Source organism: Lutra lutra, chromosome 15, assembly GCF_902655055.1.
Source record: "Lutra lutra chromosome 15, mLutLut1.2, whole genome shotgun sequence".
Lineage (NCBI taxonomy): Eukaryota > Metazoa > Chordata > Mammalia > Carnivora > Mustelidae > Lutra > Lutra lutra.
The window spans coordinates 7,231,683-7,247,357 of NC_062292.1; positions in this window are offsets into that span (position 1 = coordinate 7,231,683).

The window sequence follows — 15,675 nt, forward strand, 5'->3', positions numbered from 1 at the left end:
AACCTCACCCGAACTCTTTATAGCTCAGTGTTTCTTCCCTCTGTCAGCTGATTCAGAAATTACTAGAATGCCTTATGAAAAAGGGAAACCAAGAGTTACGGAGAAGTTAGAAGGTCAGAATACAAGAAATATTGTAATTCAGAATCAAAGGATAATGCGGGGCACCTGGGTGGCTCAGTGGGTTAAAGCCTCTGCCTCCCGCTCAGGTCATGATCTCAGGGTCCTGGGATCGAGCCCCGCATCGGGCTCTCTGCTCAGCAGGGAGCCTGCTTCCCCCTCTGCCTCTGCCTGCCTCTCTGCCTACTTGTGATTTCTGTCTGCCAAATAAATAAGTAAAATCTTTAAAAAAAAAAAAAGGGTAATGCAATGGTTTTACGAAACAACCTATCCCACACACTTGGGCTTCTCACCATTAGAAGCAAACCACACAAAAGTTAGTGTGAAGACAGTAGTAGTGTCAGTGTCATCAGTTTGACAGAAAGCTGCAGGAACATCACCAACAATCCCTAGCACCGCGCATATGTTTGAAAGTTCTTGATTTCCCACTTTTTTTATATCTTTTTACTTTCTTCATTACACTTTGTCACCTTTCCGCAGCAGAAATATTAGATGACGTAAATTAAATTAAACCTTTTGCTCAGCATTCATAACATTATGTCCCATTTTCAGAATTTCACCTTTGGCTGCCATTCCCAGGTGAGTTTCATAGGTTTAGTTCCAGTCTGGACTGAACACGGTGTACAGTTGTACTTGTCATTAGGAGGGGAGCATTTTCAATTTTATTCTTCATTCTCATCTCTATTCAAGGTCTTTGCCTGCTTCAGGAAGATCAAGACTCTTTAGATAAAGAGTCATGTGTGTAAATCCCTGTTGGCTGGCAACCCTGCGGGGTAGTCCGGGGATACTGGATTACTTCCCCCTAGGTTGGCCCTCTGTTCTGCTACCCATCTAGCCCACCTCTTCCTAGGTCTCCATGCCCAAGTTATCTTTACCCTGTTTGCTGTTCCTCTTAAGCCCTAGGAATATTGCATATTGGTTTTATAGAACTCATAAAAGTAATTTTTAAAAAGTTGTAACTGGTCGTTCTAGACACTTTTTAAATTTCCCATGACTTCTGGCAAGCCTATTTTTCAGAGTAGAGAAAAGGCAGTTGTCACTGGGAGTTTGTTAGCAGAGGAGCCCAGCTCCTCTTCCCATGATAATTTGAATTTTCTAGATGGAATTATGGGTTCATATATTAACTCTTTTTTTCAGTTTTTTAACATGCACTTTTTTGGTTAATTTATTCTTATTTTCACTTAGTTCATTGTGTGTGTGTGTGTGTGTGTGTGTGTCCCTTGAAATCTAGTTCAGAGTTTCTGCAAGGGTGGGATGTAAGTGGTACCTGGTGATTGTAGGTGGGCTAGGAATGTAACATTAAGTAATATTGATCATTATCCCATTTTCAGTTTTCTTCTAACCCTACTGATTTAGTAAGAAAGAGTCCTTTTTTGGTGCTGGTGTATACTGTATACCTCTCTAACACTTGCTAATATCCTTTTGTAAAAATAGAGTGGGGGCACCTGGGTGGCTCAGTGGGGACCTGCCTTTGGCTTAGGTCATGATCTTAGGGTCCTGGGATCCAGCCCCTGGCTCTCTGCTCAGCCTGCTTCCCCCTCTCTCTCTGCCTGCCTCTCTGCCTAGTTGTGATCTCTCTCTCTCTCTCTCTCTCCCTCTGTCAAATAAATAAATAAAGTATTTAAAAATAGCAGAAAAGTCTTTGGTGAAACTTCATCTATAGGTATAGAATTCAGCTACAATTTCTTTATTTTTCCATTTTTTTTCAAGATTTTATTTTAAAGAGAGAGTGCACGAGCTTGCAAGCAGGGGGAAGGGCAGAGGGAGAGAGAGAGAATCTCAAGCAAACTCCATGCTCAGCATGGAGCCCAATGCAGGGCTCGGTCCCACAACCCCAAGATCGTGACCTGAGCAGAAACCAATAATTGGACACTTAACCAACTCAGCCACCCAGATGCCCCTCAGCTATAATTTCTGTGTTTCCCTTCTACTCATCAATGAAACCGATTTTTCCATTTGCAACCATAATTTAAGTTACATTTTTATTTAAATAAAATGCACATCAATTTGAAACAAAATATTAAGTATACTCTGAAGGCATTATGCAATAATTGAAATTTCGGATACAATGGCTAGTTCAATTATTATATTACTTGAAAATGTAATGTAAATACCTTTAAGTTAATCATTGACACCGTTTATTTTCATTTTCGCATACAACCTTTTATCCATGTGGAATGAGTTTTTTGTTTTGTGCTTTTTTCATTTATTTTTTTTTACCTTGAACTTTGTCCATAATAATATTGACCTGTTTTCTTCTTGTTGACATTTGTGTAGTTTGTGTTTCTGTTTCTTTATTTGTGCTCAAGTTATGGGACTCTATGTCCTCCTGTGAAAGCCAAGTGAACAATATAATAGTTTTCTTCTTCCTCTATTCTAAATCTAAAACCTTGTTGACAAAATTGATAGTAACTTTTGATTCTTATCAGTCTAAATATCTTCATTATCCTAAGTAAAGACTTTGAAAATTCTAATTGAGGTTACCTCCAAGCCTGCGAGATTACTAAGGAATTTTTAAGTAGAAGCTTGGTAGAAATGTTGGAAGATTTAACTGTAAAAGTCTTCCAGAAAGTAGGGCAAATACTCAAAGAGAAGGAAAATATGAGACATGTATTAATAAAATTAGAGAAACAGGTCAGTATGTCCAACATCTCAATAATTTTGGTAAACACTATACCAGAAACCATTAAACAACTAAATTTAAGACAATATCTTAAAACTACCAGATGTGAGTTTTCATAATAAAAGCCTATCAAGTGCTCAGAACAACTGGGAACACAGGGATAAGTAAGTCGTATCATATCATCAAGAAATGTTAGAACTCTGTGAACTCTTCTCTTCAGAAGAGTTTCCAGAAAGAAAATTAAACAAGACACCTACAGAGGATTAGGAATATTTACGACTTCTCAGTAATAATAGTGGAAGCTAGAGGGCAGTGGATTGATGTCTTCAAATTGTTGAAAGAAAATAATTTTAATATTCTATACCCAGCCAAATCACATGTGAGTCTAGAATAAAAATATTTTTACATGGGCAAGTCTCAAAAATTTACTTCCCATCTATCCTTTTTCAGAAAATCCCCAGAGAAATGTTCTACCCACACTGGGGAGTAAACCAAGGAAAGGCAGGCATGAGCTTCTGAAAAGAGAGTCTCCAACATAGGAAACATGGACATGGAAAATTCTCTAAATGAACTTATGCCAGCTTGCACTTTGCGTAAAGAGCAGCCATGGCAGACTGAAGCAAATCAGAGCCTTCAGGAGATTATTTCTCCCAGAATACAAAATGTTTAAAGCCTTGAATATATATTCATGAAAGATTTAGACAATTGAGGAAGAATTTGGAAATTGAATTTCTGGTAACTCTTAGAAAATTCAGCAAAGAAAAAAAAAAGACAACTCTTAAGCCAAGAAATAAAAATAGTTGTATTTTTCAGGAAAGGAAAAAAAATCATTATTAAATTTGAATGTCACCGTTATAATAAATCCAATATTGAATATGGACCTAACCAAAATTAAGAAAAGAGAAATGGAAACACATTAATCCTCATTTCGAATAGTGTGAAGTCATGACCTAAAACCACAAACTAAAAGAAACAAGAAATAATAAAATAGTACTGGCATGTTACTGAGAGTCACAGACATGTACCTGGAGCTGGAAATGGTGGATCTTTGTGAGGACAAATGGCAGAAGGATAGAGAGTGACCACTGCCTATATAGAATATCTAGAACTTCTTAATTCTTAAAGTTATGTGCACATACAATAACCTTGAAAAACACTAAAATTAGCAGTAACAACAACACAAGCTAACATACTCTCCCTGTGTTTAAGAAAATAAAGGAAAAAAAATCAATTCTTCTACTAATGTGCTGGATTCCCTACCCTCACAAAGACATGTTCCTTATATTTTCACCCTTTTCCTTCTGTCATCAGTTTATTTCTCTTTATGGGACCATTGCCAGAATTAATACTGTAAAGTTGCTCTGTTATCTCTCATGTTTAGAAAAACAAACCTGCTTTGAATTTGCATCCCACTCCAACCACCTCCCCATTTCTAGGACATACTGTATTCATGCACCGTCTTCTTGGCTTCACCTCTCATTCTCTCAATAAAAGGGACTTCTTCTGTCACCAGTTGCCTTCAGTAAACATCACTGCCCTGAAAGTGCTCTTGTCAAGGTCACCAATCCCTTGCAGTAACCCCAGTGCAGGTCCAACGGACAGTCTTCTGTATTTTCAGCAACACTGATGCAATTGACATTAGACATATTTTTCTTGATCTTTGTAATTTTGAACTCTCCCCTGAATTCATTGTCTACTTCTTCATAGTATTCCTTGCCAGGTCTTCACTCATGAATGAGGAAGTGACTCAGGGCTCAGTCCCAGAAGACCTTTCCTTTTTCTTTAAAATTTTTTAGTAGATATACCATAGAGAGGGTTGAGTTAACCATGCTCTTAACTTTACAGCACATTATGGAGTAGAAGGTTCATTCATATTTGATTTCACCATTTATTTTCTCCTTTTCTATTCATCCCCTACACCTTTTCTCCTTTTGGTCCCCAGAAAACTACTATAATGTGGTTATTTCTATCATTTTATTCATATATATTCTTGTAAAATATATACAGTTGTTTTGTGCATTTAAAAAATTTTATGTAAATAGTAAGGAAATACACGTTTTTCTTTCTCAGCCATCTTGCCAGCCATTCCTCTATCATGAAGTGAGTTATCCTTTCATATGGTTTTCAATACAATCTTCATGTTGATGTACTTGTTGCCTCCAGACTTAATTTTTCCAGCCTAGACTCCTTCTCTGTGTTTCAGATGTATGTATCCAACTGTATACTTACTATCCCTCTTTATTTACCTAACTCAATACTTATATCTCAAACTCAATAATACCCCAAAGGATAAGTCTCAGTTGCCATCCCACCTCATTTTTTCATACTCAGTAAATGGTACCATCAGTTATTCAAGCTAGAAACCTGGGAGTCTTCTTTGATTCCTAAACTCTGTTCCCATTCCCCAACCAATGCAGACACGATGCCCAATTTACCAACAAATACAGGCCATTCTACCTCAAAATTATATCTGAGTCCATCTACTTTCCTCCCTCTCCACTTCCACTGTTATCTATTTGCTAATGAAACAAGTAAATGAATAAACCAGTGTTCATATAATAGTAAATTTCATGTACTAGTAAATGTAATAAAAGAAGCAAGCTGGATGATGTTTAGAGAAAGATGGAGGGACGCGCATCTTTTATGCGGAGAGATCAACCTGAGAATATTATGTTTGAGCTGAGACCCAAACGCTGAGAAGTAGGCACACAAACACACAGGAGTGTTCCAGGCATATAGCTGCAGGCATGAGGGCTGTGGTAACATGAATAAACAATTATTGAGCAAGCCGAGTTCATCAAACAAATATCGTCAACTTCAACTCTACAAGAATGACGAAAACGGCAAAGCAAATATTATATTAACCTCTGCTAAATTTTTAATTTTTTACAAACTTTTCTTTTTCCCAATAATACCGATTTATTAGGTGTATCAATATATGCAGAGAGAAGTGGAAATATTCAGTGTCTCTTGTAAAGCATACTATAAATTATGCTCTTCTTGGAGTCATTCTGTTGGAAAGGACTGGTTTTAGGGGTTAACAAGTAACTGAATCCCCATGAGGAGGAATTATTTCTGCCTCTGACACAGCAGTTACCCTGTAAATCTCTAGCTCGTCCCATTGCCTCAAATTCTTCAAGCTCAGAAAATGGAGGAAAACCAGTTTCTTAATTTCTCTTTGCCCTCAAGAAAGCCCTATAGAGAGCGAAGGTGTGATAATCTTTAACTTTCCTGAAGCCTCTCTAAGGCAACTCTTTCAGACTTTTAGGAAGACTAGAGGGATAAGTAGCTTCAAAATTGTAGCTTCGTAATCTTTTTTTTTTTTAAGATTTTATTTATTTATTTATTTGACAGAGAGAGATCACAAGTAGACAGAGAGGCAGGCAGAGAGAGAGAGAGAGGGAAGCAGGCTCCCTACCGAGCAGAGAGCCCGATGCGGGACTCGATCCCAGGACCCTAAGATCATGACCTGAGCCGAAGGCAGCGACTTAACCCACTGAGCCACCCAGGCGCCCCAGCTTTGTAATCTTTAAACTTTATTTAAGCTTTTTTTAAAAAAGATTTTATTTATTTATTTGACAGAGAGAGGTCACAAGTAGACAGAGAGGTAGGCAGAGAGAGAGGAGGAAGCAGGCTCCCTGCTGAGCAGAGAGCCCGATGCAGGGCTCGATCCTAGGACCCTGAGATCATAACCTGAGCCGAAGGCCGAGGCTTAACCCATTGAAACACCTAGGCGCCCCTATTTAAATTTTTGATACCCTCTTCTCTTACTGGGCACCCAAGGGCCCTCATGCTATCCTTCAATTTCTAAAAGTTAACAGGATGTCGTTCTACCCAAATCTGTTTTCTCCCGGCCAGCCTTATACAGAAAGTTGATTATCTCTTCCTTCTTATAACCCACAGAACATCAAATCCACAGTATTCAGATATTGTTATAAAATGTAGCTACTTTATAAACTCAAATTTCATTTAGATTTGAATTATCCCGCCCCCCCAAAAAAGGCAAGATGAGGCTTGAAAATTGTCATCTACCAGGAGGAATAGTCATGTAATATTCACTCTTCCTATTACAGGGGCTGGGGAAACTCCTGGAAGTTATAGTACAAAGTAATTTTATCTGTTCCACTAAGAGTGAAATGAGAAAAGAGCTAGGACTTATAGCAAAATAATAATTGCTCCCTGTCCAGTCTATCAGCATGTTGTTTACAGGCTACGAAGAAATGTATGATTCATTGTTAATCTCTTTTATCTCTTATACTTGCTTGAAATGTTTCCTTGGCCCATAACTGAAAAGTAATTTGACCCACCTTATACATAATCTAGAAATGTCATAGAACAACAGCTACCAGCGTCCTTATAGTCAATCTCAGTGTCATAAGTCGTTTTAATGATATCATTTGTAAGGTGGGTCAACAATGCCACTCATAACAAAGTATCAAAATTTTAAAAGTTATTTTTAAACAATTAAATTAGATACTATGTAAGTATTACTCAGATAATAATATACTATCAGATGTACTTTTTTGAGTAGAAGTGAAAGGATGTGTTTCCAGCTACTAAATAGGGAATTCCATGTAAACATCAGGATATATTATCTGTGCCCAACCCCCAATATGAATATTGCCATGAGTTTGTCTTCCAGGTGAGTAATATTCAAAATGGGCATATCACATGTTGTGAAAAAAGTTTTGACTCCCTAGGATGAAAGAGAGTAGACAGAATGAAAGTCACTAGTTTAGTCTCATCTGGGCCAGTACAGATACCAAAGGAAGAACTTTTCTAGAGACAGACAGATCCTGCTAACTTTACCCAGCAAGTAAATTCTGGATCACCCACAGGAAAATGGCAGAAGCAAAAATAAAACCTCTCTAAAGCATTATACTGATATCTGAGGCTTCAAACTACTCCTATTTCTTTTCTTTCAAATACGATTTTGAGCACTCAGTTTAAAATGAGCACATGGAGGGGCACCTGAGTGGCTCAGTCAGTTAAGCAACTAACTCTTGATTTTAGCTTGGGCCATGATTTTGGAGTCTTGAGATTGAGCCCTGCATTGGGCTCCATGCTGGGAATGAAGTCAGCTTGGGATTCTCTCTCTCCTTATCCTCTGGCCCTCCCCCTGTGCTTCCGCTCATGTGCACGGAAATAAATGAATAAATGAATAAATAGATAAATAAATAAACAAAAATGTGCACATGGAAAATAGACATCATGGGTATCTATCCACCCCCCCAAAATAAGTAAATAACCATCAGAATAAACCCACAATAAGAATTATAGACATGCATCCTAAGATAATCATGTTTCTTATGTTAACTTACAAAAGCCAAGCTTCAGAATTTTGTCAAGGATACTAGAAATAAATACTAGAAACTAAAAATAGTGCAATATGTAAAAGAATCAAATAAAAATTCCAGAACTCAACATTACAATAGTCAAAATTGAGACCTCCCTAGATGGGTTTATCAACTAATTAGACACAGAAGAAGAGAGAATTGGTAAATTGGATTATATTAAAAGAAGTTATGCATAAGGAAGCACACAAAGGCAAAAAATAAAAGTAAAGATCAAAGGGTAGCAGCATGGAAGACTAAACAATATTTGGAGAGGTAGTAGCTGAGAATATTCTAGAATTGATGAAAGAAACCCAGTGATTCCTTACTGGGATACATAATCTTTACATATTTACATCTTAGTGAGACCCCAGAAAACCAAAGACTCGATTTAAAAGGTAACAATTGTAGATTGGATTTTTAAAATATTCAAATGAATGCTGTTCCCAAAGCCCACATTAAAAACACACAGATCCAAGATAACTGAAATGGAAAGGTTGGAAAAGGCATAATATGTAAATACTACACAAATACAGAAAAGTAACACAGATATCAAGCAACTAAACTTTAAGGCAAAAATCATACCTTGAGATAAAGATTCCTTCATTATAATAAAAGCTTTGTTTTGCCAGTAGCATATAGCAATTTAATTTTTATTTTTATTTTTTAGGAGGGGATGAGGGGGAGAGGAAGAGAAAGAATCAAGCAGGCTCCATATTCAGCACAGAGCCCAACACGGGGCTCAATCTCATGACCCTGAGATCATGACCTGAGCAGAAATCAAGTTGGGTGCACTTAACTGACTGAGCTACCCAGGAACCCCAGAATATAGGCATTTCAAATGTGGATTGTTTCATGTAGAGAGAAACTCTTGAGGAAATAGACAAATACTAATCAAACATGAGATTTTTTAACACACCTCTTTCAGTAATTGACCAAATGAGCAATCCAAATTTTGAACACATGATTACTAGATTTGACATAACAAATATGTATAGGAAATTGCACACAGGAACTCAGAGCACACTTTTTTCCAGGCACAGGCAAAGAAGAGCATTTATACAGATTTACCTTTTGCTGACCATAAAATGAGCCTCAACTAATTTCAAAAGTTTGAAGATGCATAGAGCATATTCTCTGACCTCAGTGAAATTTTGCTAAAAATGAGTACTGGTACGATAACTAGGAAATCCCATCTACTTAAAATGGAAGAAATACATTGCTATTCCATTGAACTGTGGGACTAGCTAAAACAGTAGGGCAATCATTCAATTGATAGGAAAGAAAAGAAAAGAATAAAACACTATCATGATGACTATGGTGGGGAAGAAACACAAAAGAAGCTAGAGGTTGTGAGTATTCATAAGAGTTTAGAAATGTTGCTAGATATAAACTCAACAAACAGAAATAAATTGTATTTCTATATGCCATCAATAGCAGAAAATGAATTTAAGTTATCATTTACAATAAAATGAGAAACAAAACAATAATTACCTAGAAATAAATCTAAGAAAAGAAGAGTGAAACTCCTTTCATATTTTGTATAAAACTGTAGAGACTTTGGAGAAGACCCAAACAAACGGAGAGATAGCCATGTTTCTGGATTGAAAAACTCAAATGTGCTAAATATGGTATGCTTCTCAGATGGAAATCCTCTCAGTTAAAAAAAAAAATCCCAGCAGGGTTCTTTGTTTTTGGTTTTGGCTCTTTGTTTTTGTTTTTGTGGAATTCACTGATTCGTTCTAAAACTTAGATGGAAATGCAAAACAAATAGTCACATAGATTATTGAAGAAGGATGAAGCAGGCGAAATTCTTTAAGATATCAAAGCTTATTTCCTGGGTGCCTGGGTGTCAGTCAGTTAAACATCTGGCTTCAGGTCAGGTCATGATCTCAGGGTCTTAGGATTAAGCCCTACATTTGGGTTCCTGCTTAATGGGGAATCTGCTTCACCCTTTGTCCCTCTCCATGCTCCTGCTCTCTCTCTTTTATTTATTTATTTATTTTGTTTATTTATTTATCATTAACATATAATGTGTTATTTGTTTCAGGAGTACACATCTGTGATTCATCAGTTTTACACAATTCACAGCACTCACTATAGCACATACCCTCCCCAATGTCCATCACGCAGCCACCCAATTCTTCCCGTCACCCTCCCCTCCAGCAACCCTCAGTTTGATTCCTGAGATTAAGGGTCTCTTATGGTTTGTCTCCCTTTCTGGTTTCATCTTCCCTGCCTTCCCCTATGATCCTCTGTCTTGTTTCTCAAATTCCTCATATCACTGAGATCATATGATAATTGTCCTTCTTTAATTGACTTATTTCATTTAGCATAATACCCTCTAGTTCCATCCATGTCATTGCAAATGGCAAGATTTCAGGGCTTTTTAATGGCTGCATAGTATTCCATTGCATATATGTCTATCACATCTTCTCTATCCATTCAACTGTTCGTGGATATCTAGGCTCTTTCCATCATTTGGCTATTGTGGACTTTGCTGCTACAAACATTCAGGTGCATGTGTCCCTTTGGATCACTACATTTGTATCTTTAGGGTAAATACCCAGTAGTGCGATTGCTGGGTCAGTCATAGGGTAGCCCTATTTTCAACTTTTTGAGGAACCTCCATACTGTTTTCCAGAGTGGATGCATCAGCTTGCATTCCCACCAACAGTGGAGGATGGTTCCCCTTTCTCCACATCCTCTCCAATACCTGTCAGTTTCCTGACTGGTTAATTTTAGCCATTCTGACTGGTGTGAGGTGGTATCTCATTGTAGTTTTGGTTTGTATTTCCATGATGCCGAGTGGTGAGCACTTTTTCATGAATCTGTTGATCATTTGGATGTCTTCTTTGTGGACATGTCTGTTCATGTCTTCTGTGCATTCCTTGATTGGATTATTTGTTCTTTGGGTGTTGAGTTTGATAAATTCATTATAGATTTTGGATAGAAGCCCTTTATCTGATATGTCATTTGAAAATATCTTTTCACATTGTCTTGGTTGTTGTTTGGTTTTGTTGACTGTTTCCTTTGCTGTGCAAAAGCTTTTGATCTTGATGAAGTCTCAATAGTTCATTTTTGCCCTTGCTTCCCTTGCCTTTGGCAATATTTCTAGGAGGAAGTTGCTGCAGCTAAGGTCAAAGAGGTTGCTGCCTGTGTTCTCCTCAAGGATTTTGATGGATTCCTGTCTCACATTGAGGTCTTTCATCCATTTTGAGTCCATTTTTGTGTGTGGTGTAAGAAAATGATCCAGTTTCATTTTTCTGCATGTGGCTGTCCAATTTTCCCAACACCATTTGTTGAAGAGACTGTCTTTTTTCTATTGGCATTCTTTCCTGCTTTGTCAAAGATTAGTTGACCATAGAGTTGATGGTCCATTTCTGGGCTCTCTTATTCTGTTCCACTGATCTGTGTGTCTGTTTTTGTGCCAATACCATACTGTCTTGATGATTCCAGCTCTGTAATAGAGCTTGAAGTCTGGAACTGTGATGCTGCCAGCTTTGGTTTTCTTTTTCAGCATTCCTCTGGCTATTCGGGGTCTTTTCTGGTTCCATATAAATTTTAGGATTATTTGTTCCATTTCTTTGAAAAAAGTCATTGGTATTTTGATAGGGATTGCATTAAATGTATAGATTACTCTAGGTAGCATAGACATTTTCTCAATATTTGTTCTTCCAATCCATCAGCATGGAACATTTTTCCATTTCTTTGTGTCTTCCTCAATTTCTTTCATGAGTACTCTATAGTTTTCTGAGTACAGATTCTTTGCCTCTTTGGTTAGATTTATTCCTAGGTATCTTATGACTTTGAGTACAACTGTAAATGAGATCAACTCCTTAATTTCTCTTTCTCCTGTCTTGTTGTTGGTGTATAGAAATACAACTGACTTCTGTGCAATGATTTTATATCCTGACACTTCACGGAATTCTTCTTGTATGAGTTCTAGCAGTTTTGGAGTGAAGTCTTTTGGGTTTTCCACATAAAGTACCATATCATCTGCAAAGAGTGAGAGTTTGACTTCTTTGTCAATTTGGATACATTTTATTTCTTTTTGTTGTCTGATTGCTTAGGTTAGGTTTTCTAGTACTATGTTGAATAGCCATGGTGATAGTGGACAACCCTGTAATCTTCCTGACCTTAGGGGGAAAGCTCTCAGTTTTTCCCCATCGAGAATGATATTTTCTGTGGGCTTTTCATAGATGGCTTTGATGATATTGAGGCATGTACCCTCTATCCCTCCACTGTGAAGAGTTTTGATCAAGAAAGTATGCTGTACTTTGTCAAATGCTTTTTCAGCATCTATTGAGAGTATATTTTTCTTGTTATTTCTTTTTTTACTGTACTGTATCACATTAATTTATTTGCAGATGTTGAACCAACCTTGCAGCCCAGGAATAAATCCCACTTGGTCGTGGTGAGTAATCCTTTTGATGTACTGTTGGATCCTTTTGGCTAGTATTTTGGTGAGAATTTTTGGATCCAAGTTCATCAGGGATATTGGTGTGTAATTCTCCTTTTTCATGGGGTCTTTGTGTGGTTTTGGGATCCAGGTGATGCTGGCCTCATAAAATGAGTTTGGACATTTTCCTTCCATTTCTTTTTTTGGAAGCAGTTTCAGATGAATAGGTATTACTTCTTTAATATTTGGTAGAATTCCCCTGGGAAGCTGTCTGGCCTGGGGCTCTTGTTTGTTGGGAGATTTTTGATGACTGCTTCAATCTCCTTATTGGGTATGGGTCTGTTCAGGTTTTCTATTTCCTCCTGGTTCAGTTTTGTTAGTTTATATGTCTCTAGGAATGCATCCATTTTTTTCCAGATTGTCAAGTTTGCTGGTGTAGAGTTGCTCATAATATGTTCTTATAATTGTTTGTATTTCTTTGGTATTGGTTGTGATCTCTCCTCTCTCATTCATAATTTTATTAATTTGGTTCCTTTCTCTTTTTTGTTTTTGTTTTTGGATAAGTCTAGCCAGGGGTTAATCAATCTTCTTAATTCTTTCAAGGAACCAGTTCCTAGTTTCATTGATCTGTTCTACTGTTCTTTTGGTTTCTATTTCATTGGTTTTTGCTCTGGTCTTTATTATTCCTCCTCTTCTGCTGGGGTTAGGCTTTCTTTGCCATTCTTTCTCTCCAGCACCTTTAGGTGTAGGGTTAGGTTGTGTATTTAAGACCTTTCTTGTTTTTTGAGAAAGCCTTGTATTGCTATATACTTTCCTCTCAGGATGACCTTTGCTGCATTCCAAAGATTTTGAACAGTTGTGTTTTCATTTTCATTTGTTTCCATGAATTTTTTTAAATTCCTTTTCAATTTCCTGGTTGACCCATTCATTCATTAGTAAGTTGCTCTTTAGTCTCCTTATATTTGAGTTCTTTCCAACTTCCCTCTTGTGATTGAGTTCTAGTTTCAAAGCATTGTGTTCTGAAAATATTCAGGGAATGAACTCAATCTTTTGGTACTGGTTGAGACCTGATTTGTGACCCAGGATGTGATCTATTCTGGAGAATGTTCCATGTGTTCTAGAGAAGAATGTATTGTAGTCTGTTGCTTTGGGATGGCATGTTTTGAATATTTCTGTAATGTCCATGTGGTCCAGTGTGTCATGTAAAGCCTTTATTTCCTTGTTGATCTTTTGCTTAGATGATCTGTTCATTTCCGTGATGGGGGTGTTAAAGTCCTCTACTATTATTGTATTGTTATCAATATGTTTCTTTGATTTTGTTTTAATTGGTTTATATAATTGGCTATTTCCTATGGGCATAGATATTTAAAATTGTTAGATCTTCTTGTTGGACAGACCCTTTAAGTATGATATAGTGTTCTGCCTTATCTCTTATTATAGTCTTTGGCTTAAAATCTAATTTGTTTCATATAAGGATTGCCACCCCAGGTTTCTTTTGATGTCCATTAGCAGTGTAAATTGTTTTCCACCCCCTCACTTTAAATCTGGAGGTGTCTTTGGGTGTAAAATAAGTTTCTTACAGACAGTATAACAATGGGTCTTGTATTTTTTATCCATTCTGATACCCTGTGTCTTTTGATTGGGGCATGTAGCCCATTTACATTCAGAGTAACTATTGAAAGATGAATTTAGGGCCATTGTATAGCCTGTAAGGTGACTGTTACTGTATATTGTCTCTGTTCCTTTCTGGCCTGTTACTTTTAGGCTTTCTCTTCACTTAGAGGACCCCTTTTGATATTTTCTGTAGGGCTGGCTTGGTGTTTGCAAATTCTTTTTGTTTTTGTTTGTCCTGGAAGATTTTTATTTCTCCTTCTATTTTCAATGACAGCCTAGCTGAATATAGTATTCTTGGCTGCCTATTTTTCTCATTTAGTGCCCTGAATACATCATGCCAATCCTTTCTGGCCTGCCAGGTCTCTGTGGATAGGTCTGCTGCCAATCTAATATTTCTACCATTGTAGGTTACAGACTTCTTGTCCAGAGATGCTTTCAGGGTTTTCTCTTTGTCACTGAGACTTGTAAGTCTTACTATTAGATGATGTGGTGTTGACATCTTTTTATGGATTTTGAGGATGGATTCTCTTTTCCCCTAGATTTTGATGTTTGTTCCCTTTCCCAAATTGGGGAAGTTCTCTGCTATAATTTGCCCCAATATACCTTCTGCCTCCTTCTCTCTTTATTCTTCTTCTGGGATCCCAATTATTCTAATATTGTTTTGTCTTATGATATCACTTATCTCTTGAAATCTCTCCTCGTGGTCCAGTGGTTGTTTACTTCTCTTTTTCTCAGCTTCTTTTTTCTCCATCCTTAGGTCTTCTATATCACTAATTCTCTCTTCTGCCTCATTTATCCTAACAGTTAGAGCCTCCATTTTTTATTGCATCTCCTTAATCGCTTTTTTAAAATTTCAACTTGGTTAGATTTTAGTTCTTTTATTTCTCCAGAAAGGGATTCTCTACTATCTTCTATGGGTTTTTTTCAAGACCAGCTAGCATCTCTATAATTGTCATTTTGAACTCTAATTCTGACATCTTAATAATGTCATATCAATTAGGTCCCTAGCCGTTGGTACTGGCTCTTGTCTTTTTTTTTTTGAGGTGAGTTTTCCTGCCTTGTCATTTCATCCAGAGAAGAACAGATGAATGAGAGAACAAAATACTAAAAGGCTAGCAATGTCCCCCCAAAAATGTACACTCACCAAAACAGAAGAGACCCGAAACTGGGGAGAGAAGAAAGGAGAAAAATAATATATGATTAGGCTGGTGAATAGAAAAGAGCCACACACTTGGTTTTGGGTGTATTTTGGTCTGTTAGAAGAGACTGCCTCCCAAAATTTTAAAGAAAGAAAAGCATTTATATACAAGAATAAGGGTAAACAATGATGGAGGGTTGGAATATGACTGTAAAGATGAAAACTAAAAAAGATTTTTAAAAGGAATTGATAAAAGTTCATTGAAAAAAGAAAAAAAAAAGAGAGAATGTGATCAGGATGTAGAGTAGAACAAAGCCATATCCTAGATATAGGTTGTTTTTGGTCTGTTAGAAGAAAGTGTATCCCAAAATTTTAAAGAAATAAAAACTTATATGTATACAAATAAGGTTAAATACAATGAAGGGATAGAATATGACCATAAACATAA